This window comes from Haliotis rubra, unplaced genomic scaffold (genome assembly GCF_003918875.1).
Source record: "Haliotis rubra isolate DU_JTF1 unplaced genomic scaffold, ASM391887v1 Scf249, whole genome shotgun sequence".
In the NCBI taxonomy this organism is placed as follows: Eukaryota; Metazoa; Mollusca; class Gastropoda; order Lepetellida; family Haliotidae; genus Haliotis; species Haliotis rubra.
In genome coordinates, this window is record NW_025766547.1 from 311,380 (window position 1) to 337,052 (window position 25,673).

The 25,673-nt window shown below is 42.0% G+C and overlaps 1 protein-coding gene across 4 annotated transcripts in view; it reads right to left on the reverse strand.

The window, feature by feature from the left end:
* Positions 1 to 25,673, reverse strand: part of LOC124279263 (polycomb complex protein BMI-1-A-like) — a 104,792-nt gene that overhangs the window by 10,535 nt on the left and 68,584 nt on the right. The gene's annotated exons all lie outside the window — the stretch shown is intronic.

Consider the following 25,673-nt stretch of genomic DNA (forward strand, 5'->3'; position numbering starts at 1 on the left):
GATAAAGCTACAGGGACAATAATCTACGAATCTTAAAAACGTATTGGAACTTGTGTAAACTTGGGTTTAAATGTATGCGCTTTTTACACTCAGTTGCCGTCCATCTCCCTCTTTCTTCCCCTCCTACACATGTTACGGTTTCCAAATGGGGTCACGTGACTTGCCCCAAATACGTTGCGGACAATTACCTTTGAGAACTGGATTTGCACGTGCAGAGAATATATTAGCAGCAGAAATTACATAAATGTTAAAGCGACAAAGCCATAAGAAGAAATATCTGCTGAAACAGATTTCACAGTACGAATCAAAAAGTGAAAAAAGCAATATAAAAACGGGTCAATGTTTATGTTAATTTCCGCGAAGAAATACTCCTGGCTGTGTCTGTGGGGAGTGATATATAACTCAGGTGAAATTATTATCTCGTCCACGTGTCGTTAACGTGATGTGAATTTGACATACTGTCTATTTCCGTGACAAAACTGTGACATAAATCTTCCTTAACTCCCCAGTCGACGTGAAATCGGCAACAAATGTCGCTACTCAACAGTCATAATTGAAGCTATAAAAACAACTTTTCAAACATTTCAAAATTGCATAAAAAAGAGGAATTATCAACCATTTGCGAGATTTAAAATACATTTTGCTTATTCTCTCGAAAGAATAAGATAATAATTTCGTGAAAGAATAGAAGCTTAAAAAATATGGCATTTAACACACGTTCAGTGGGTTTAAGATATATCTACGCAATAGTCCGTTGCTATGACGACAGGGAGAATAATATTACGCTTCACGAGACAATTTCATTTCGGGAATCGAACGGATTTTTGTTGCTGAGGGCGAAGCTATAACCACGTGTCTACTTCCCCGTGCGCCAGATCAAGGAAGCCAGCAAATGAAATGTGACCTTTGGCCAAGACCACGCGTTTATTTGTTGAAAGAATAAATAGTTACACTCCAAGAAATAATAGAATTTCCGCACGCATGATAATACATTTTTAACATCCGCAATAAGATGGGAAATAATGAACTCCCCGATAACAAACGGATATAATATATTATTTACGATATCTAAAATTCAGTTGGTGTGAGCGCATGCGGAGACATGATCAGGGTGCACCAGCCAATTCTTTAGACGACCTCTCGCAGGGCACAAATTGGGTCGGGCCCGTGTTCTTTTCTCCCGAATGTAATTTCCTTTTATCGATTAGTACAGTCAGCAAGGTTGTACCAAGGGAAATAGAGCGACGAGGTGATATTAGAGCTAGGAAAATTGCTGAAAAGATTCTAAGGGCTTGAAGTGGACTAGAGGCTGGAGTTATGTTAAGACAGGCCTGTACCTCCGGCCGCTTGGTAGAAAGTAATTATTTGCACAGCTCAGAAGGTTTAAGAGATGGATCAATCCATGGTAATTTAATTATATGTTCCCAAACTTCAGGTGAATAAGGAGCGAATGAATTGCGTTCCAATCTCAACACATGGAGCAAATATGTCTCAAAATTACACAAATTCTTCAGAGCAATTTCCAAGATCATAATCACCTTCATTGTTAACACTATAACAGTAAAATATGTATGTCAATATAGAACGTCAATGTTAAAGAGTACCCTGGCCGTCCTAAGAAAAAATTTTTCCGTTTTGTGTAAAGGGAAATAGCTGCGTACAGTATGTGAATGTTCGGCCCTTTTCCAGTGATAAAAGTGATTCATAATGTGATTTAAACACATGATTATAATGCCGCATGCCTGTTGAGAGAAATTTTCGTTTTCTTACTTTCACTCGCGTCTCCAAGCTAATTCATTATGCATCAACATTCACAGCTATCTATGCTCCTCTATGTTTTATAGGTATATCGCAGCCTTTCGTGCCCATTGGCTAAATTTTATGAAACGTCCAAATTATTAGTTCCGGATATCACTGAGTTAGTGAGGGAGTTATAAGGCCACTCCTGTGTACTGCCGTCATATCAGTGCGTGTACGCCTGATGCAGGGCGACCGACTCTGTGGTCTAGCGGGTAAAGCGTCAGCCCGGACAGCGGGAGGTTCGGGTTCGATCCTCCTGGATAGAGGATGGATTGGTCGCCTCAGAGTGAGCATGATGTGTGTGTCGTGTATGTAGAACCGCCATTGCACTGGTGTACGCACGCATTCACTCACACAAACTGACACACACGACACACACGCACGCACACAGAAACCTCACTCACGCACGCACGTAAAACTGGATCATTTCGCCATAAAAACCCCAGAAATTTGTTCTGACAATAAGTATTTTGTTCGGGTTTCAGAATGACGACGGAGAGGTTAAACGACCCTTAACCGAAATGAAACCTAACAATCTGTGACTGATATGAAGGGACACATTCAGATACAGCGCGGACGGATTTGGTTTCCTCCCTAAAGCAATATCTAGTCGAACCTTTTTCTTATGAAACCTATTTCGGAGGCGCGTCAATGTGATGTTGGCGTGAGAACCATTCCTTCATCTCCGACTGATCTAGATCGCCGGTTAAGCTTACTCCGCGGACCTTTAGCACCTGGGTGCTAAGTACACCTTTATGAAAATTGATGATCAAGGGCTTTTCTCGTATTACTGCTAGTCCGTCGCTTCCGCAGTAAGTTTACAAACATATCGCGGAATCTGTGTATGTGATGATACCTGTGGGTAAGGTCCGTGATGAATCATAATAAGGATCAATGTTTACTGTTTCCATGTTAGAACCGACATCCAGCCCTACCTGCAAAGAAATGGCCCATCCTCTTAACACCCGGCAACACCTTGCCCCACCCTCCTACCGCCAAGTACCTCCATATAACATGCTCTTGGCTCCAGACCACACCTTTACCCATCCTCACTACCACTACGCAACAGCTTGCCCTTCCACCACCCCACAAGCACCGCCGTGCCACGCCCTGATACGACTCTACCAAGACATGCACGCCATCATACCAGCAAGCAACACGTTGACACCCCCACCCCTCCAACTGCCGCGTAACATCTCGCCGTAATACAATATATGCTCTTGCCACCAGATCCCACCTTCCCTACCACCATCAAAACCTTGTCCTGCCCTCCAACTTTGCCCCACCCTGCTTCGACTCAACACAGCCATGCCCCTCATACCACCAAGCAACACTTGCCCCACCCTCCTATTACGTACCAACGTTTGCCCCTCACCCCAGCACTCTCGGAGCCCAATCATACTTGCCCCACTCTCCAATCAGCAAACAACAGCTTGCCCCACCCTTCCACCACCATGCCCGATCCTACTTCCATCAGCGACATCCACGACGTTGGACCTACAACCCGCACAGGGAAAAGGTCGTAACAGTCGCAGTGAACCAATGTCACCAAGACCCTACTAGCTTAACCTACTCCTGAGTCGACAGAAGATCAAAGATTAGATTACACAATCAGTGCACAAAGTTCAAACCGTAACACTTAAACCAATTCGTATTTTCAATTATCAGACAGCACAATCGACCATTGATTCAAGATCGCTGGCCAAAATATTTTCATTTGAACTTTCACATCGTAGATGGCACAGAATTCACGCAGCAAACTGCAAGGGGCACATCCTACTGCGAGACGCCCCCGCATCGCCAGCCACATGACCTCTGTGACCTTTCACCAAGCGTTAGTAAATATGGAAAGGTCGTCCACATAACGTCGCCGTACTAGCTTCCCGAGTGGACGTGCCGCGTGAATGGAAGAGGTGCTGTGGTCAAATAGAGTCGCCTGCTTTGTCGAGTCCCCGACATGAAGTGTTGTCGTTCAGACACAACTGGGACAGAGTGCATGAATATGTGTGGTGTTACATTTCACCCTGGCTCGAGATTATCTCAGTGCGTGCGACTAAAATATCTCAAGAGACGCTTTGCTTTGCGGCTACAAGATACCCTTGAACTCTTTTGTATTCGGATGAACTGTAGTAGAAGCTGTAGTAGAAGCTGTAGTAGCAGACAGAGTAGACGTTGTTGAATGAATAATGCAATCAGTTCACCTATTTTACTGATATGTTGAAAATGAGTCAGAAAGAATGGAATGAAAACGAATGGTTGATAACATAAGCGTGCCATCGATGCCATTACTGCCCAGACCAACAACTAGTCTCTGAAATGAACATATTTTACAGAAAACACAGTTCATAGTCAAACAAATAAAATGTATTGAAAAGGAGCCTTGAGAAACTGTGGAAATCTAGACTTGCCACATATTCTAGACTTGCATGGGTTTTCTTCGATATATTTGTTTCAGGGTCTGTATGACACACTAAATACTGTGGAATCCTCAATAATCTGCTCTTGTGCCAAACATACTCTCAGGAACGGCTCGTACAAGCAGGTATTCACAACACACAATCCGAGCCACACACAGTCCAAATCGTCAACGAATATTCAGTCTCCAGCATCTGCCGAAACAATTCAGTACTGTCACCAGGCAAAATAGTGATCATATTATATGGATGGGTCGCTGAAATACTGACACCAGGCGTTCGTACAAACAGTAAGAAAGGACACCAGTCCTTGCAACAAAAATATAGTCCTGTGGGCGGTGAGTGTGTGTGTGTGTGTGTGTGTGTGTGTGTGTGTGTGTGTGCGTGCGTGCGTGTGGAGGGAGGTATGCAATGCAAACGTAGATATGTGAGTTTAACGCAGGTTTTAAACAATATTTCATTTTCCGTGGTGCACCAACTTGTCTTAAAGGAAAGCCAGACGTGGTGCATGTCGCTGAGGTGTACGACGTTGGTGAAACCCCACGTGTATGTAGGTGCTGACGGACACAGGGGCATTATCGCGGAGATCCGGGGATTCGAACCCAGGACAAACGGATACTGACATGTCTGTGGGAAGCAAATATGTACAGCCCATGGAGGCGCCCCAGATGACTGAACACCCGTGGTTGTACAAGCGGTGTCAGTAGTAATATAATAGCAGTCTTTCTACTCGAACCAGCTCTTAGTCAACAAAGTGAGCTTGTTCAAACTGGATGTCAAACAAGTGACCACAGTGGACCTAAGACCAAGGCTCCCTTCGACCACGGGACATAGTGAATGCGTGGGCGATGTTAGTCTGTCTACACAATATTTCAGCCTGAACCACATTATTTTCCCTACTGCCTAGCCCTCCCTGCAATGCTAAAACCCTAAATGAAGCAAGTCTAGATTTCCTCAGGTTCTGAATCGCCCTTTTCACGGGGGTTCCTTTTCAGTTTACAAGGATTTGTTTGTTTCTATCAAAATCATATATATTCACAGACAAAGCGTTCGTCAATAATTTTGACCATAACGTAGAAAAATGTCACTTCCGAAATGCCTCTTTAAGTAAAATTTGTCGTTAATGCTTTAAATCCCAAATTGTGTGAACTATCAGCATAACATTTCAACTATTTTGTTAAAGAAGATTTTAATTTGGTCTTTATCAGTAACGACAATAAAGCGTAGATTCCGCAAATGGTCTTACAGAATACCAATCGCATCAACAGAGAGATGGTCCACAGCGCAGACAGTGATCCATTGTCCGGGCTCACGTTCCATTGTAGAGTGCTGAATCAGCAATTAATCAGACTCCACTGTATTGGGATCCGCTGAATCGCGATATATCCCCGCTCTCGAGGTATGTCTCCAATCACCTGCCCCCGGCTCGCATCTATCTAATCTATGGGTATTTCAGCCAAATATGCTTGTTTATACAGAAGCTAAGAGTCAAACTTTGCTAGAATATTTTAAAACAAATTACCATCTGGGAGAGATAACCACGCAGGCAACAGAACTATCCAATCGGATTAGTCGTTACGTCAATACAGTCACGTGTCTGCCAATAGACCAATCGCATTAACCCAAACACATTTTCGACGTCCTGCAACTTAAAAACCGATAACGGTGTCAAAGACTGATACGATATTGATATCACACAAAAAGTGAATAAAATGTATTATCTAATAAGTCGACGTTTATGAGTGAATGAGCTAATATCTAACGTAATCGGCATTTATTAAGTCGTATGGCGACCTATATTCATGAACTGTTTGATTGACATTTTAGAAGTTGGTGAGTAAGAAAATAATCTATACATCATTGCATCATATATAATAAGAAAGTTGTTATCCATAAAGTATCTTACTTTCTCATATTTATGAAACATGTAGAGATGCATACGGTTGCTACATGCCTGTGGTTTGTTCAGTTATATTCACAAGCTAAATGAACTTTGATATTTCAACACTGTAATCACGTTTCTGGTGATACTAACTTAACGTCGTGCTCACATGATTTCGCCATCTCGACACCTGTCCTTCAAAACTCCTTTGATGTCGGGGTGGTGATTGTCAGGTTTTAATTACAAATGTTTGTTTATTTCTAAGTCGCGTGATAAGGTGAAGGGGTATTTGCAGTATCTAGATGACAGTTTACGTTGAAGTAGATATCGTCCAATAAACTTTCGCTTATTGTCCCACGCTGCATGTGCTCTCCTCACACGTCTAAAAGGCTTCGCTGACACCATAATCTCATCACCTCATCATTAACTCTCCACTCGCTTGGCAGTGTTTGGAGTTTACGAACCCCAGTTTATGACATACGGGGGGCACCTGTCGGCAACTTGAAAGGTCAAATTGTTTAGGTATGGTCGATTTACAGTCTTTGATCTGGTAATACCTGTTGAGAAGCGGGATTGTTCAGTGTATGGTTAAGTTTATACAGCGGATAATATTTCGCCAATTGCGAACGTTAGCAGGGCTTTGTTGTTGCAAATTAACGTCTTGTTGCTAAAGATCCCGAAAAGTGACCGTGATTTATTCATGCCCTTGGGTTGTAGATTTTCAAAGGTGAAAGGTCAGAGGTGAATGCGATAAAGTCGAGATGTGAGGTTCTTATTAACTTTGTATGTTTCGCGTTACGACGTCAATGATATTCTGTTTCAAATAGACCTGAGCCCCTGGGCGATCAGGGCTGCGGGGAGAGACTAGTTACGATGTTAATGAGGGTAGGGGGCGTCTCACGAGTAAACAGATACCTACTTGTAACCCGAACGTCCTTATACAACACGATGCAAAATTTGGTTCGACCATTATTGAGTGGTCCGACTTTAAACGGCCATATGTAATGAAGCGTGCGACGTTATGGCTAACATGTTTCTTGTTTATTGCATCGAGCTCTGTTATCTATAAGTCGTATGCTTTATTTTCGACTCAACCAACTTCTAGAGTGCCGATCAAACATTTATCAATAGGTAACTATCGTAATCATGACATAATAACCACAGAAAATCGTTTCACCTAAAAAAAGGAAATTCTGTTAACGAAATACAAGTACACAAACACACAGTGTAACTCTTTTTAACAAAATGGTAATGTAGCTCTCGAAATATTGAACATTGAACAGTTTTCCATTCAGACATGACTAATAAACAATCTCAACATCTTAATATTGGGCATTGTTCCCCGTAGAACAAACGAACGGTGGTATTTAGTGGATCATACAAAGGGTCATAATTTACTGAATACGTATGGATCAATGCTATGAATATATAGAGTAAAAAGATAAGAAAATTATTTAACATTCATAAACTGTCTCTAAAATTGTAAGACAAGATATATTTATTGCAAATAAACTAAAACCCATAACAACCAAACAATATCCCCAAAACATCCCATTACGGAGAGGCGGCAATTTCCAAATGTACGGGTACTTAATATCACATATTTGTTTCAAAACATGTAATGTATTACACAGTCTAAAAATCGATTTAAACTGTTATTGTACAAATTGAAAACGATCCATTTTAAACGCGTGTTTGCCCGAACCTCGAAGTTACATGTGGCTTACCTTACATTTACTTTCGGGTAAAATAGCACAACGCCAAATATCGTCTAAAAAATAACCAAGACATATCCAAATACACGTACAGTATAACTATCGGCTAAAAATAAAGTTATACTCTAATCGCCCCGTTATACAGTAATTGCAGCATGTAAGTCCGGCCAGTCTGTTTAACGTATGGGTGTTATAATAATTATACCACTGTAAACAGGCTGTCGGCGGAAGTAGGTCACTGACCTGTAGGCGCGGCGAAGGTTGCATTTGATTGACAGGTCACAATGCGGATAACCAGCCTTGCGCACGAAGAGCGCGTGCAGCACGAGAAAGGTGTGCTAGCTTGTCAAATGTTGGCGAATGAATATTTTATAGAAGGGTGGGGCGGTGAACGCATTATTTCTAAATGAGCAGTTTACATTTATGTAATGTTTAAATCCTGACTAAACAAGGACGCAAGAATATTATATTTCATAAAGGACGAAGCTGAAAAATGTATACATTTGTAATCCTGTTTCCTTTATGAATATGTACGCCTTTCTGTGCAAACGAAACATTAGCCTGGCCAACTGCTTTAAATAATGTTCTTTATCATATTATGAAACTCCAGGCAAACAAAAATGCATTTTATCAAGTTTCGGTTATTAAACGAATCCAAACTAGAATGCATAGTATTGTATAATTATTTGCTGATTAAGTTTCCTTGAGACCAAGTGTGGGATATTAAGACAGATGCTAGCGGGATGATTGACAGGTGTCCGATGAAAGTGACACTCGTGGATGTTGGGGGTATACACCAGAAATGGTCTTCACTCATTGCACCCGCGTCGGGAGTCGAACCATGGCCTTCGGCGTGACGAGCGAACGCTTTAACCACTTGGCTACCCTACCGCCCCATTATCACAACAATAACAGGAGCAGTGACGTGGGTGGAAGAGGGAGTGAGGGGGGTTTAGCGCCACCATGAACAGTATTCCCTTCATATTACGGCGTGTCAGCTATTGGGAGGAAAGACGGAGGTGATGTAGGTACAGACATGTCCCCTCTTTGGTGAAACCAAGGGGCACTGGTACCGTGCTGACAAACCTAGAAACGTAATCGGGGCGAGCCGAGATTCGAACCCATGTTCATAGGTTCCTGGTATGCCCAAGGCACGTAACTCTGCACAACGAATTGTAGCGTAATAGCCACACTGACCAACTGATTACAACGCCAAATTTGGCAGGTCTACAAATACGTTGTACCGAAACAACGGGAACAAAGGAGAGACCACCCAGTAGATCAAGAAACAAGGGAGATTACCCCGTAGAGCAACATCAGAACACCATACAACACGCGTATCGCTCACCCAACCATCAGACAGGCTGAGCTGTTGATCGCCATAACACGTGGTGTAAATAAGTACGGAGTTTGATTGCGGGCTTGTTTTATTGTCTTCAGAGAACAAGAATAATAATAGGACATCGATTACCGAATACCTGAAATAAATCACGTCATTGGGTATTTGGAACGTGAAACATGTCACTTCACGAGTCATTGTGTGTGATTAATATAACCTGATCAGTATAACCGTTGTGCAGATTAATGTCATAGATTTGTTTTGTAAGGTAGGCTATATGACTCCAGGGTTCTCAGGTGTCGAACCCCGACCCCCAGGCACAGAGGCCACACCCCTGCAAGACTGGGCATGGGAGCTGTTTCTAAGAGACTCGTATCGGGGCTTGGTGTTGGAGTTCACAAAAACACTGTAAACAATCTCGCCAGAGTCATGAACACTCTTCTCCAACACAATGACAGCAATATACAATTACACGTGGTGAAATTACACCACTACCGCCTTGTTAGGCGGACAAAAGGAAGTAATCACTGAATCGGTGGAGATCGGAGTTTGATTGACAGTTATAAACACACTGTGTGAAATATCACAAGGCTAGAGAGTCAGTGATACCCGCACGACTGGCGCTATGTTGAATCCCAGGGGTGCAATAGACAAGGGCACGGGGAGGGACGGGTGTGAGAGGGCCGCGTACGTGCAAGGGGGCATCTCAAAGGGGACTGGTTATTTAATAGAGAGTTCTGTACTTGTGCGACCTATAACTCTAATATGCAATAACAGTAAAAAGTCCCAGAGCTCATAAAAAGGCATTGCTCTTATCAGGGAGACTATATAACGATTGTAGATTATCCCTGCTCTTATACACAAAATCAAGGTTCATGTTAATTTTGTGGATGTATGCCAACACACAAATTATCTATAATGAGGACATTTTCGCGCCTTTATGACATAAATATATTTTAGGTCCAGAACATAAATCTATTCCTACACTAGAATATTTAAAAATATTTTTTTAAGAATTAATAAAACACATGACCTCCATGGATATGGATACCATCACATGTTTCCCATGGGAAAACGCGTACGTGTCTGTCATTAAATCTCGCACGCCGTTTGAGACGACCCCTTATAAACCGTATTTAATTCTGGATGAGGTTCAGCGAAGCTTGATTTAAATCTGGGGGTAAGGGGTCACCCGAGCCCTTTGTCATGGTGGCGTCAGCGCGGACCATGACGTCAGACGAACACTCATTTGCATAAACTGTAACTGGAAAGGTCAGCAATTTTGCACGAGATCTCACGAGAACTCTATCACCATATTTTATTTTTCGACGAAGGGGGAGGCAAGGAGGGGCTGGGAGGGGATTGGATTTTCATGGTGTCCCCTACCCCGTCTCCTGTAAGTCATGGGGGCATTATTGTGGTAGATATCGCGAAACACTAACAATTAATGTCAGCAATAGTCAATACAGTTATAAAGAGATTATGGGCTAACAGTAAATATTTGCACAGTGTCAAGTTTATATCTCAATTGTGTTTGAATAATTAATTTAATGTTCGGTTCTATGTCGAAGGTAGCTTTCCCATGGGAACGCGGGACATACTGCTAATTGATGATTGGGCAAATGTCACCGCTAAATGCTTCACAGAGACATTAAACGACGCTACTTGGAGTTGATAAAACAAAGTGGTTGTTAAATCTTTCAATAAACGAACGCGACTCGTATCTTTGTTGTAAAGTACCGTATTATTAATTCAGTGTAGGATTCCAGAAGAACGATGACGTGCTATCAGTTCAATCTGGGAGACATCGTGGGAGAAAAAACACGAAGCTACACAGTCAGTAAGTATCGATAAGTGTCAGCGGATCCTGTCTCGACGAAGGGGCAATAGTTATTCATCTAAAGGTTAGGACACTGCATTACGTTCATCAACTCCGATCGCACTTTCTGTCCTTATCGGGCCACAGCTAGCCTATTGGTTCAAGCGGTAGCTTGTTGCGACCGAAGCACGGGTTTAATTCCCCACATCCGTACAGTATGTGAAGTCTGGTATTGCTAGAATATTACTCAAAGCGGCGTAAAACCCGAGTCACTCACTGAAAGTCGTTTGGAATGATTTATCACTTTCCCCATATTGACCCCGCCCACTCCCATCCTCACCCTAACCCCAACCCCCGCCTCCTTTCATTCAAGGGACTGAACACTTTAAAACACTCAACCAGACCTCATTCTACACCCAGTACACAACTCCCGCACCTGACTTCTACATGTCACGAAGCCTTCGGAAAACACGTATCGTGTTTCGCGCTCAATTGACTATCGAAATGAGATGGTAAATTGTTTTAATTCGTTCTAATTACCATAACCAACAAAGAACGTATTTTAATCAAATCCAATCAGCATGCATTGCGAGAACTAACTCATCTGGTCACGTGGTCAGGGTACGCATGTGCACGCATACACTATGTCAATTTCATCATGGACTCAAGTGTCTCGTGTCTGTTTACTCAGGTGTTTGTTTTCATGAGAACATTTTTCATGTATATTCTATTTGTTCGTTCATGTCGTACTTTACCACGTGTATAATTAATTGCACATATTTCATCCAGTTAGCAGCTCGAGCTGTGAGCTGAAATAAGCTGTTAATGGAGACAGAACATGTCTTGTACACGCAATCAAAGTCTTAATTTACATACATACATATTCACAGTATTTTTGCTAATTTGAATACGTTTCATGTCTCGGCTTGTTCGTGCGTACATTTCACAAACTGTTGACATTCTGACCCCGCGTGACGAAGGCTTGGGGATTTGGGGATTTGGGGTTTATTAAGAGGGTATAAGGACCAGGACATTTTTTCAATAATGAAACGCCACATCGCACCATTTCTCAATGATTTTCAGATTGTGTTAAGCAGTATTAAGGATTCCGAGGTAAACAATGAGACCCGGGTAGAAATTACTAGGTTTTGGGGTACAGGTGAGTGGGATTTGGCACCTCCGTAACTCTACAAAACCAACACAACAAAGGGAAGACAGGCAAAGAAAACGTCTACACATACCGGAAACGATCATTCTCAATACAGGATATAATTATGTAATTATTTATAGGAAAACTTCCAATCAGTCAAGTCTGATGTGTAAGATTATGTCGTTTATGAAAAATTGTGGTTTTCGAGCTGTCGGCGATGGGCAATCATTGACTTTATATCGCCTATCAAATACCCATAATTTGTCCCGTGGCACTGAACATCTGATGAATGGGTCTATTTTGTCTTCTTTCTTGCTATATGTGACACTTACCAAGAAATGGATTAGCGTGAAGCTAATTTCATCAGACTGAGAGTCTGCAGCCTAAGACCCTTAATACCCCAATCGTTTTAAGGGTATATTTTGTTGAAACGCTATTCCGTTTAGAAGCGTTCATCAAAGCTAACGCTATAAAAAGTTTCACAAAGTGCGGAAATGCACCGACCTTTTCCTTCATATCATTGTTCAAGTTTGACATTTACTGCACTTCATGACGTAAAGTCGTAAAAACACAAACTTCTCCTGATTCTACTACAGCTATGACAAGTAGTGACATCCCATTAAAAGTACCCTCCTTCATCTTCCGTGCATGACACGACGTCATTCGGCACATCTCGGTCAATGCAATGCATGAAGAGGTAAACAAGATCGGACTTGTTTGTTGCGATTGAACTTCGTCCCAAATTCATTTCAGCGGTTGCTTGGCTCGGATGTATTTTACCCCGATTAACGTTTGACCTGACCCCTCGGGTGAAGAAGCCCCGGGGTGGGGACGACTCACTTGACCATTGTATTCTGTGTAGGGGTGACACGATGACGAGGCCTGATAAGATATGGAATCATCGTTCCTACGTTCCTTACGTGACAACGATCAACGCACTTTCTTTCCTTGAGGAGGCGGAAGGGTAACACAGTGGTCAAAGCATTCGCTCGTTACGCCACAGGCCCTGGTTCGATTCCAGCCATCTCATTCTCATTCTGTGAGGTAATTGACTCCAGAATATATGGGTAACTCTCGCTTGAAACCTTATTGTGATATATCATTATCTTGACGTTGTTTTCTACAAGCCTTTTCTATAGAACAACCACTGTTAATGTCTATGAATTAGTTGATTATTTTATTAATTTCGGTTCCTTTGAGAATGCTTTCGTTGCCATCTGATTCACATCACCAAATCTCGGAACCTGATTCATCCGAACTACGCCTCTTCCCTGTCCATTAGTGAGTGAGTGAGTTTACTTTTACGCCGCTTTTAGCAACATTCCACCAATATTAGCAAAAATGGGCTTCGCACAATGTACCCATGTGGGGAATTTAACCATCTTGTGTTCTACCTTTTTCCAATCCCAATTTATCATGAAAAAACACACACACACACACACACACACACACGCACGCGCACACACACACACACACACACATGCCCGAAACAATAAGCACACTCTTCATGTAACAATCATTTTGGATCCCTTTTCGCCTTCAGTCAAGGTTTTCGATAAACATACGTATTCTCAAATCTCGGCAAGATCTCCCGGATCGCGTCTCGGACTAGACCGAGAACCACAACAGTAAACTGCCACGGCAGTGACGAGAGGTAAACCCATCATCTGAACTCAGCCTCGTTAGACCCCTCGATTACTTTCGCACTCGAACAAAGCAAATACGAGCGAGGTCTGTGACGAGATCCAACGACCTCTAAAACATATGTGAAACCACTAAACTCACACGCCCAATTACAGCTACGCGTGGCCCTAACACACACGTTTATGGATGTTTTGGAAGCCTGGTTCCTGACATTGTTCTTTCATTACCATGCCTTCGAGTTTTTCTTCGGGGTTCAAATGCCAACGCGAGCGCTTTAATGGACATTAGTTTGAGCCGAAACTTAGGTTATTATTTCTCAAGTTCAAAGGCCTGTCTTCGCCTGGACCATTACGTTTTTTCTATTTCCAGATGAAACCATCCTTTTGTGTCTTGAAAATGGATGTTTTAATAAGTAATTTATGTTTTAATGTTTTAGAATGAATCGCTGTTGGATTTAAAGAGCAACATTATTCGTAAAAGATGGACATTGTTTTGTTTTTATTGTAATTGAATTCGACGGTGTATTTAATCAGTCGAAGTTGCGAAGTTTCAAACAGTCGTTAGATGATCGTATTCTCGTTAATGATAACAGAATCTAAAATCTGTGGAGTTAAAAAACATTGATTAAAATACAGTATTTCCGTATCGCATGAGAAAGATTCATGCCAGATAAACAGAGGTTTTAGCACAGATTAACCTTTGTGATATTTCTACAAAAGATCGTCGATCGGATAAACCAGACATACACCATTTTCTTGCGCGTAGAGCACCGAATATAATGAGATTCGATGTGTAGATTGCAGCATGGAGGCATGTTTATAGCATGTTTTTGCGCGAGGTTCCTGGAAGACTTTCTTTTTGGTTGCCGATTAGCACGTAGGGAGGAATTCTTTGAAAAATAAGATTTCAAATGTGTTATTCATTGACTTGCCGCCGGTTGCAGTCGCCTGGCCATTATGCTCTGCAGATTATAGTTTCTTTCTGCGCAGTAAAACGCCCACGTTTCCAACGGAGGCGATACGTTGCCTGATAGATGTGAAATATACAAGCCTCGAGTTCACGTGATGTGATAACGAGACGCAATACTGATTCAACCCAGGCTTGAAATTAACACTTGGCCACAGATTACGCTAAAAACACAATTTGGGCTTTATCAGAATTGAAACTGTATAAATCGCTAATGCCTGATAGGTATGTGGACAAGTTACGCAGCTTTAACCAAATTTTGCAGCTGGGCTGAAAATGTGCAGAGAATCGAGATCAGCTCACCAGCTGAAAAACTGTAAAAATGTGTTCTATTTTTCAGATCAATTTGATTGGTGGTTTTCACGTGGCTACACATCTTTCTCGTTTCTTTCGCGAATTTTATGAAAGAAATCGACAGTATGTGAAATACAAATCCGAAATGACACAGAATATAAAAAAACAATTCCAATTATTCGAGAATCTAGATTCAAAGAACGTCTCAAATTCCCGTTTCCATAGAAGCGTCTGAATTTCAACTGACATTTAACAAAGAAAGTAGATTGGGTTGCCCTCAAGGAATTGCCTCGAGAGCTTGGGAACTGGAAATATAATCGAGACATATCGGGAGAATTTTGACAAAGTTCGCTGTGCTTTTTTCCCCCAGAAAAACAATGCTGGTGTCAAGCATGCACGTTGTTGCTGTGGATTGATTGATTGATTGATTGATTGATTGCAAGAGATATGAGGACTCAGAGAGCTCCAAAACATTTTTACTGGTTTTCTTTGATACACAAGTACTCTTGGGCAACTGGGCGAAGGTACGCAGTTTTAGAGCGAATAAATGGATTTCACGTAGAACAGCGATAGAATATGATGATGTAGTTTCACGACAATGGGAGCATTTTCTCGCGTGATGGTAGCATTGTATTGAATTGATAAAATAAAACAACTTTGTAAAGATAATTTGTGTTAGGTGACCTAATTTTTGATTGAAGATGAAGACATACGCACTGAAATGTCGCAGCAAGGTGCCCCATTTACTGTGACACGTCACATAACAAACGCTGGTACGTGGGGACTCGGGGAGAAGAAGTAACCAGGTGGGGTGGGGCGTCAGGAACGGTGATCGCAGGGGGTAAAGGATTCATTTGTTGACTCTCGTATGGAAACAAACACGTTTCAGAAAGGCGCAGTTTGGCAGCGAGTGTTGGGGTGGGGGTGGGGGACGGGGAGGTGATGGAGTGGGGGAGGTGATGGAGTGGGGTTACTAAGGGATTGGGGTTACTGTCAGCAGCGAATCATGGACATGGACATGCTGTTAGATGATGCAATTTAGCCGAATGTTGCCGAATTTAGCCGGATTTAGCCGAATGTTGCCGAATTTAGCAATTTAGTGAATGAGTGAGTGAGTAATTCTGTCATATTTCAGATACATCTCCGTGGCTGTAACGATCAAGCTCAGACTAACGCTTAGTCTCTGAATATACATCATTTTGATAAAACAAAACAATATTCCTTTTTAATTGAAAAGGAGTCCAAGTGAGATTGGAGATTCAGAACCTGAGTAAATCTAGACTTGCTTCATTTAGAGCTTTAGCTTTGCAGAAGGGGTTGGGCAGTAGTGACAATAATGCGGTTGAGGGAGTGTGAAACACACTAGACAAAGCTCTCCACTGGATTTCTCACGAGCAACGTTCACGACTGGACAGCGGTCACAGCAACCCACGTCTCACAGAAGTCCTGTTACAGGTGGGAGGGGCAGAGGGTGGGTCAGTGTCCAAGGGGTGGGACGATAATTGGAGGGTAAGAGAGTAATCACGAGTCAGATACAGATGGCAGGAGTCTGAGTGCGGGATCGTTTACAAGACGTGAGGGTCCACTGTACTACGTACCCATGTCATTATGATAAATAATTAAAACGAGCACAAAGAACTGGGATATGATACTTAGGATGACCAAGGAATATCAAGGATATCATTTTATAAGGATGGTGAAGCATCATATGGGAGTCTACATATAATAAACGTAATAATATTGGGACTTATGACCTTTTCGGGATAATTTGCATTGAAGGTTGAGCAAGCAGTTTCATAAAAACTCTTAAAATGATGTTTATGACCCTAACATATTTTGTATAGCGTAGATGAGTACGTGCGTAGGAAGTTACAAAAAAAGTCAGAAAAGAATGCGAATTCCCGTTAAAATGATCCCCCTGGAAAGGCATCCCTAATTACAATACTCCCCGGGGACACAAAGCAAAATATGTTCGTAAGATGTCAATGTTGATACCCCAGCCTGAGGCGACGCTGTTGCAGGGGTGCAAGACGCGTCACAAATGTCTCGCAACAGGAAAACCCACAGCCGAGACATGTTCAAGCAGGACAAGGAACACAGCCCAGCCCAGCCCAGCCCCAAACACCCGCTGTCCTGACATTGGGGATTACGACCCCATAAAGCAGCCCTCTTAGCACTTATGGAGTTCAAAGACCCACGAGGTCACGGGGATTGGCAAATTTCTCAGGGTAATTACTGAGATTATTTATGACATTTGGATGGCACTCGACATGTCCGCGTGTCTATTTCAGTGTTCCAGTAGTCAATATCAGTCGACTGCTTGTAACTTTCAAACACGGTGGCTGTCGTTCCGACAATGTTAGCAATCAATTCTGTAAGGTGGCATCTTTACAATTAGTTGGACATATAGAATTTGCCAATGGATACTGAGTGCGTGTTTGCCAAAGATTTCATACGCCTTGATATGACTGAAAAAATTACTCTGGCATAAAACCTCAAACAAAGCTAAATTTGTACGATAAATTTCAGCACTGAGTTTTACAAAGCGGGACAGTATCACTGATGTTTATAGTGTTTACACTTAAACCACATAATTGACAAAATACTAAAAAAAACAATGCACCTAACAGTTCTGTTAAACGTGCGAAAGAAATGAAATATTTATTCGCCGGTCTGTCTGTTAATTACTTTTCGAAACAATCATTAATTTGATGTAACTGTTTTTGTTAAGCCACCTCCGTGGTGTAGTGGATACCACGTCAGTGGGGAGCGGAAGGTGAGGTTCGATCCCCACGTCACCGGGGAGCGGAAGGTGAGGTTCGATCCCCGCCGTGATGTATCACACCAAGAAACGTTGGTGTAGTGGATACCACGTCAGTCCGGAGAGCGGAAGGTGAGGTTCGATCCCCCGCCGTGATGTATCACACCAGGAAACGTTAAAGATGGTGCTTTTTGTCACCCCGCCTTGTGGTCGGTATTAACAGGATAAAACTGAAACTGGTCGGCTCGTCTCAGTATTATGTAAACGTGAGAGCTATCCATGTTTAACTGTTGCATAAATCCAGAATAGTGAGTGAGTGAGTTTAGTTTTACGCCGCACTCAGCAATATTCCAGCTACATGGCGGCGGTCTGTAAATAATCGAGTCTGGACCAGACAATCCAGTGATCAACAAGATGAGCACCGATCTACGCAATTGGGAGCAAGCACACGCAACCACGTACTGTATAAGTGCTATTAACCTGAAAGCGATGTCACCCCCATGTAACTATTATTTACTACAGAATTAGCTTACTATGTATTCTCTCGCATTGCCAGTGCTCCATTAAACACAACATATAGTTGTATTCGAGTCGAGCGAAAATACCAAATTTCCATTCGTGTTCAAACCAGTAAAAGATTGAAGGAAAAAGTGCATATCGAACACTGCATCACGGAACACGACAATTACGCAATAAATCTTATTTCAAACGAAACTTGATCAATTCCCACCAGTGAACAAGACCGACCCTCATCGATTACCCGACAGCCTTTGCGAATGCAATTTACTAAAGTCCATCCACATTTCAACAAAATGTTTCAAATGTAATTCATTTCCAACGAAAAAAATTCTAGAAACCGACTTTCCAATGCTCTTCTAAAAACAGCCCAGCGGATCTAAATCGTGAAAATATATGAGTCCCGTGCGAATCAATTCTGTGTTAAAAAGGTATAGCCTCTGGCTATTTCCGATTCCGGTCTTGAAAACCTTATAACTAGTTGTTAGGAAAGATCGATGTTGTTCGGAATGTCAAGATGACATAGTGATTTCCTTACAACTGAAAAAGATGATTTATTGAAAGGGCCTCGAATGAACTTAACTTAAAAGGGCGTTGAAAAATCTTGTCGTTTTGACATTTCCACATGATTTGAACACTGGCCCGAACAGGAATGACATTTATTTAATGGATGGATTTCATTGGCTGAGCTGACATTGAAACCCATCTATATAGTTGCGTTACGTTCTAAATCTTCCACGTGTGAATATTTGTGATGGATAAGTCCTCATGTCATACGGAATGTGTAGATTCAGCGAGCGGTAGGGTTTAACGGCTGTTTCAAGAGAATCCCAAGTGCCACCAGTTAAAGCAAGTGACGCGTTATAACTGGCATGCTCATGAGTGAGTGAGTGTGGTTTTACACCGGTGTTAATAAAATTCCATTAACATCACGATGCAAGACACAAGAAATGGGCTTCACATCTTATACCCATGTAGGGAATCGAACCCAGACTTTCGGCGTGACTGAGCATTGCTTTAACCACTTGGCTACCCAACCCGTAATGAGTGAGTTTAGTTTTACGCCGCTTTTAGCAATATTCCAGCAATATCACGGCGGGGGACACCAGAAATGGGCTTCACACATTGTACCTATGTGGAGAATCGAACCTAAGCGAACGCTTTAACCTTTGAGCTACCAAAACGCCCCCGTAATGAGAGAGGAAATCATAACGGGAGTCAAACCGTGACTTATAATCAAAACGGCCTTGCATTCAAAACAACGTGGAAGACTCGCCAGAACGATGACCAGCCCGGTCTCCTGTGTGAAGAGACATCAAAACATGGTGAAATTGTTCCCAAAATGGATCCATAACAGAAATATTCATAATATAATAATAATTAATTAATTAATAATCAAGGAATTGGAAACAGCGATAAGCCCAACACTAAACAATACGGTTTACCCAGGAATTGGAAATTTGTTTCATGTCCGTCACGTTGTATTAGATGGGGCACAAAGAACGGGGAGAAGAAAAACTCAGCTGTAATACGTAGAGCACGTGGAAGTAAACAGCTCGACTCCTGCAATGTACAACAGCTGATATGCTGCAAATTTCCATCATTTTTGCACTCTGTACAATAACAAACACCAGGCACTACCGGAAGTCTCCGGCCGCCCCAGTTTAAGGCTTCCCCGTAACGCTGTAACGGAATTGCATAATATTTATGTGCTACACTGGGCCGTTCAGGTTCTGGATAATATAATTCGGTGCATTGATAATAAAAATAATAAAAGATACAAGAATCCAGTTCGTGTAGTTGCTATCAGCTATATGTAAATAACGAATCTATTCCCTTATATACTGGAATGCAAAGATTTCGCCTTCAGGGTTTGTGAATATTGAATTGGTAAAAATTCCGTACGGGTACGGGTATACGTGGAACGCTTTCAAACGGTTCTATACTTTGAATATATTTAGCGCGTCGCGTCGTATAAAGTAAAACATGTGTCAAGTGTTAGAGCTCGTGAGTGAGTTCGATCCGGTATGTATTTTCTAATCCATCGTGGTGTGTTAGCTGTATGAGTGAGTGAGTGAGTGTCTTAATTCCACAATAAACAACAGGTCTGCCAGACCACGGCGTTAACGGATGAAACCCACGGGTATTGTGCTGGCAGATACAAGCAGTGAAAATCTGGGATTCGGACCCTCGAATATATATTCCTGGCACATCAAAGGGACGCAACTCCAGATGAAGTCGCATTTGTCTAAAATAGTATGAGACGTGCACAGTACCGTATATAGTACATTGGTAAAGAAATGTAAAAATACTTGTAAAATGTTCAACAGTCGTTAGATATCTCCACTGTCATTTTGGTTTAAACATATTTTATTATTATTTATGAAAATGAATTGGGATTGGTGAAGTATTACTGCTTATGTTAACACCGCTCCCATGCAACATAACATATAAAATGAAATATATTTCTTAAACTATAGCTTGTAGTTTCGGAGACGGAGTAAATCTGAGTAGGTAAATTAATTTCTCTTTGATCACGAAGTTACCTACACAAAGTGTTTAATTATTAAAGACATTTACCTGAGTATGTTAATCAATTTATCTTATAAAGTTTCATTAGGTTACCTCCACAAGATTCAGTTACATAGCAAATCAGTAATTAGCTAGGGTGAATCCATTCTATCAAACAGGGGAGTATGGTGTGTTTTCGTTGTTAATAACCTACTCCACTGTCTCATAACTGGGAGTCTCACAACTGGGAGTTCTCACAAATGGGAGTAGACCGTAAGAAGAGTACGATTGTGACAAAATCCAAAGCAGGTGTCTATGACGCATGACCACACGATGGCGACACCTGTCGGGACACCACATAAACCTGGGCAATGGTTAGTTAGGTGTTCAGTAGAAACCCATGGGAACACATGATACAACACGAAATTGTAGCCATCATGTCTAACACTGATATTTCAGATTAGGACATTTGGAAATACAGTGTACATGCCCAGTATGAAACTTTGAAGATTTACTAGACCCTAGACTGTTTTAGCCCTGCGCACACACATCTTAAGCCGGAAGTAAATAACGGAGCAATGTTGCTGCGTGTTCTAGTGTTCTACATCTCTAGCCCAGTGTCGCAAGTGTTCTACATCTCTAGCCCAGTGTCGCAAGTGTTCTACATCTCTAGCCCAGTGTCGCAAGTGTTCTACATCTCTAGCCCAGTGTCGCAAGTGTTTTACATCTCCAGCCCAGTGTACATCTCTAGCCCAGTGTCGCAAGTGTTCTACATCTCTAGCCCAGTGTCGCAAGTGTTCTACATCTCTAGCCCAGTGTCGCAAGTGTTCTACATCTCTAGCCCAGTGTCGCAAGTGTTCTACATCTCTAGCCCAGTGTCGCAAGTGTTCTACATCTCTAGCCCAGTGTCGCAAGTGTTCTTCATCTCTAGCCCAGTGTCATCTCTAAGTGTTCTGCATCATCTAGCCCAGTGTCGCAAGTGTTCTACATCTCTCCAGTCCCAGTTCTACATCTCTAGCCCAAGTGTTCTACATCTCTAGCCCAGTGTCGCAAGTGTTCTACATCTCTAGCCCAGTGTCGCAAGTGTTCTACATCTCTAGCCCAGTGTCGCAAGTGTTCTACATCTCTAGCCCAGTGTCGCAAGTGTTCTACATCTCTAGCCCAGTGTCGCAAGTGTTCTACATCTCAAGTGTTCTACATCTCTAGCCCAGTGTCGCAAGTGTTCTACATCTCTAGCCCAGTGTCGCAAGTGTTCTACATCTCTAGCCCAGTGTCGCAAGTGTTCTACATCTCTAGCCCAGTGTCGCAGGAGTTCTACATCTCTAGCCCAGTGTCGCAAGTGTTCTACATCTCTAGCCCAGTGCCGCAGGAGTTCTACATCTCTAGCCCAGTGTCGCAGGAGTTCTACATCTCGAGCGCAGTGTCGCAGGAGTTCTACATCTCAAGCGCAGTGTCATAAGGCCTCTACAGCGAACTCTGTCGTGTAAAGGCCGGACTTGCCACGAACGGCTGAAAAAGAGTACGGTCTACAAATGAACAAGCGAACCGTCTGCCGATGCACTGTCAAGATACCCCTTAGGATACCCCCGAGAGACCCCTCACAGTGTCTTTAGAGGTAAAGTGGTTGAATATTCTCTCTGACTGTCTCGCGATGGAAGCGGCCGTGATAAAGTGTACACAGTGTCTTACATTCTCCAGACTAAATACTCCATCACTGGTCGATGCTGCAACATTTGCTGAGCAACATACTCGATGTCCTTAACCTAATAGAGCCGTTAGGCGATCGGAACGCTACAGCAGTACGTAATTGATGACCAGGAAGCGAAATCGATTCTCCCATTCTGCATTTCCTAATGATTGACACTTTGACCGAAGTCACGCTGTGACGGGTATTTTAGGGATGGTTTATTAACGGATTACCTTTCAATAATGGATGGAGAAGTAACCCGGGCTTCCTCGAATTAAGAAGGTTGTTCATTTCAGAGTGAAATAGACAAGTTGCGTCATTAGTAATGGGCGGATTTACCCGACAGCAGCTGGTTTGAGGTTAATTAAACCCAGCAACACATGAAGATATGCTATTTGCATAAATCATTCAGCGCCTTAACGATGTCTTAAAACAATTTAGCTTGAAATATTACTTTTCCTGATTTATATCTCCGTTTGGAAACCTTTAGAGCAAAACGGTTAAGCTTTTACTGCAGCTAAGTAGCATTAAGCCCCATAAGATAGCTAGCCATGTTTGAAACTTTATAAATTCAAAATGTAATTTCAAACTGACTGACTGAGTTTGGCTTTACGCCGCTTTTAGCAATATTCCAGCAACATCACGGCGGTTAAAGTATTAGAGATAGATACACTAGTGTTTATTCAATGTTACAGTTACTTCATTACTTGTCAGTCTCATGTAGAAGAAAGTCTGAAGAGATGAGGGTCTCAGATGTTAAGGCGAACCACCCCACACACCCCCACCCCTAAAACAAACAAAAAAACTCAACCCCAGAACAAAATAAAATACAAAAAAAACAACTAAACAAACAACAAACAAAAAATAATAAACAACAGAAAAATGCGTGTCGTCCACCCAAACCTGGAAACATGACCCGAATATAGCAAACGGGCATTTGAGTGAGTGAGTGAGTTTGGTTTTACGCCGCTTTTAGCAATATTCCAGCAATATCACGAAGGGGGCACCAGAAATGGCTTCACACATTGTACCCATGTGGGGAATCGAATCCGGGTCTTCGGCGTGACTAGCGAACGCTTTAACGACTAGGCTACCCCATCGACCCAACGGTCATTTGAATTCACTATCATAGGTTTCTATGGATCTTAAGGGAACAATACAATGTTAATGGGAAAAAAAACAATATAATTAAAATACCAATAAAACAATTCCTCTAAATACCTTTCAGTATAAACTAGTGGTGGTCCGATTAATTGAAATAATCGAAGATTGGTCGCAGTGACTAAACGACCAAGCAATCGATCATGTTTTCTCATAATCGAACACAAACAATTCTGGAACACTTGTTTTCATTAACAGTATATTTCACTAGGTTGGTTTTGTGAGTTACATTTCATAAGCACTACAAGCTCGTTCCAAGTCATGATTGAATTTATCTTAAAGACTGAAATTTTGCCCCAAACCCCCAAAGAACTACATGTTTTTTGCCTTATTTTTTTGTGCATTAACAAATTTCATAAATGACGCTAACCAATTATTTTCGATGATTGATCGGTTGTAATGAACCAATCATCAATTATGAGATTTTAACCAATTCCCAACACAAGTATAAACAGTACATGGGCGCCCTTTATCAGGTCCCTGGTACTCCCTCACTCATGCGATCATGTAGTTCAATACCAACCACAAGCGAACACCGTTATGTCGACGTAAATGCTTGGTCCCTTCACGTTCTTTGTTTATTTTTCGGTTGTGTCGAACTGTGAAAAACTCGAAGTATTAACCTGCTTCCCATCAATTTGGACACCATGATGTTTGACTGTAATTTCAAAGTCATCTACGCTTGATCACATGCGAGGTATTAAATTCTACATTATTAATCTTGTCGAGAATACAAAATTCAAAGAAAATTCCAATCATTCCACTGAAATTACAAAAGCATTACACCGCCGAGTTCTTCACGTGTCTCCGTGAATATTTCGAATGAACTAAAATTGTAAGGATTGAAGCTTCGCATCTTGTCAGGCAAGACTATCAGTTCTGGTTGCTAACATAAACCCACCTTAAGACAAAATCACACACGCAAATACCTCTTTGGGTATCACGATAAGCCGTTGCCAAGTTGTATTGAAGTCTGGCTTTACGCACTGACCTTGAGGTAGCAAACAGCTCGGAGATCGATGTCAATAGCAGTGTCTTGACAAGCCGACTGACAGCTGATGGGTGCTTATTTCAATAGTCTGAGGTTATACGCGCTACTTTGCCGTGAAAAGCCATGTAATCGAATTTCCGTGGTGAAACCTGGACTGTTTTTATTGCCATATCTGGATTATTATACCACAGAACAACCAAGACAAGTTTAGGAGGCGACACACAGGAAAATGTATTACAATTGGAGTGACCATCACGTGACCAGGGGCGGTGAGGTAGCCTAGTGGTTAAACGGTTCGCTCGTCACGCTGAAGATCCGGGTTCGATTCCCCACATGGGTACAATGTGGGAAGCCCATTTCTGATGTCCCCCGTCGTGATATTGCTGGAATATTGCTAAAAGCGGCGTAAAACTAAACTCACTCACTCACGTGATCAACATTGGCAATGTTTTGTATAAAGACATTGGGACGATTTTAAGATTTGCTAAAAACCTAACTGGATCACTTCATACACAAAAAAAACCACATAAAAATCCAAACAGAAATAGAACCGCCAGGGTATGACAGTTCTCTAAATGTGAAATATACAAGGAATAGACAAAGGAGCGTGCAGCCCCACTATAAGCATAATGGATCTGGCATATTTTCTTATCTTGTTCTCTCACCTAATGGTAAAACCATGTAAGTTAAGGCGCGTATCGCGTGCCCGTTAGCCTCTCGTATATCCTTCACAACAGCTGATCCGGGATATCTATATCTGTCAGTCATCCCCATTTTTGGAAATCCCCTTGAGATTCAAAAGGGGCGATGGCTTTAATGAGACACGGGGGGCGAAATACCTCATAACATCGGAACATCTGTTTTAATTTGGTTTGCAGATGTGAGGCTAGGGTCAGGCTCGGGTTAGCTGCATGCATGTCCATGGGCTGATTGTTTATCAAACAATGACATATATCAAATGTCAAAAATAACGGTTTAGTTAAATGTCAATTTCAAACTAACTGCAAGCGTGAATTAAAATAT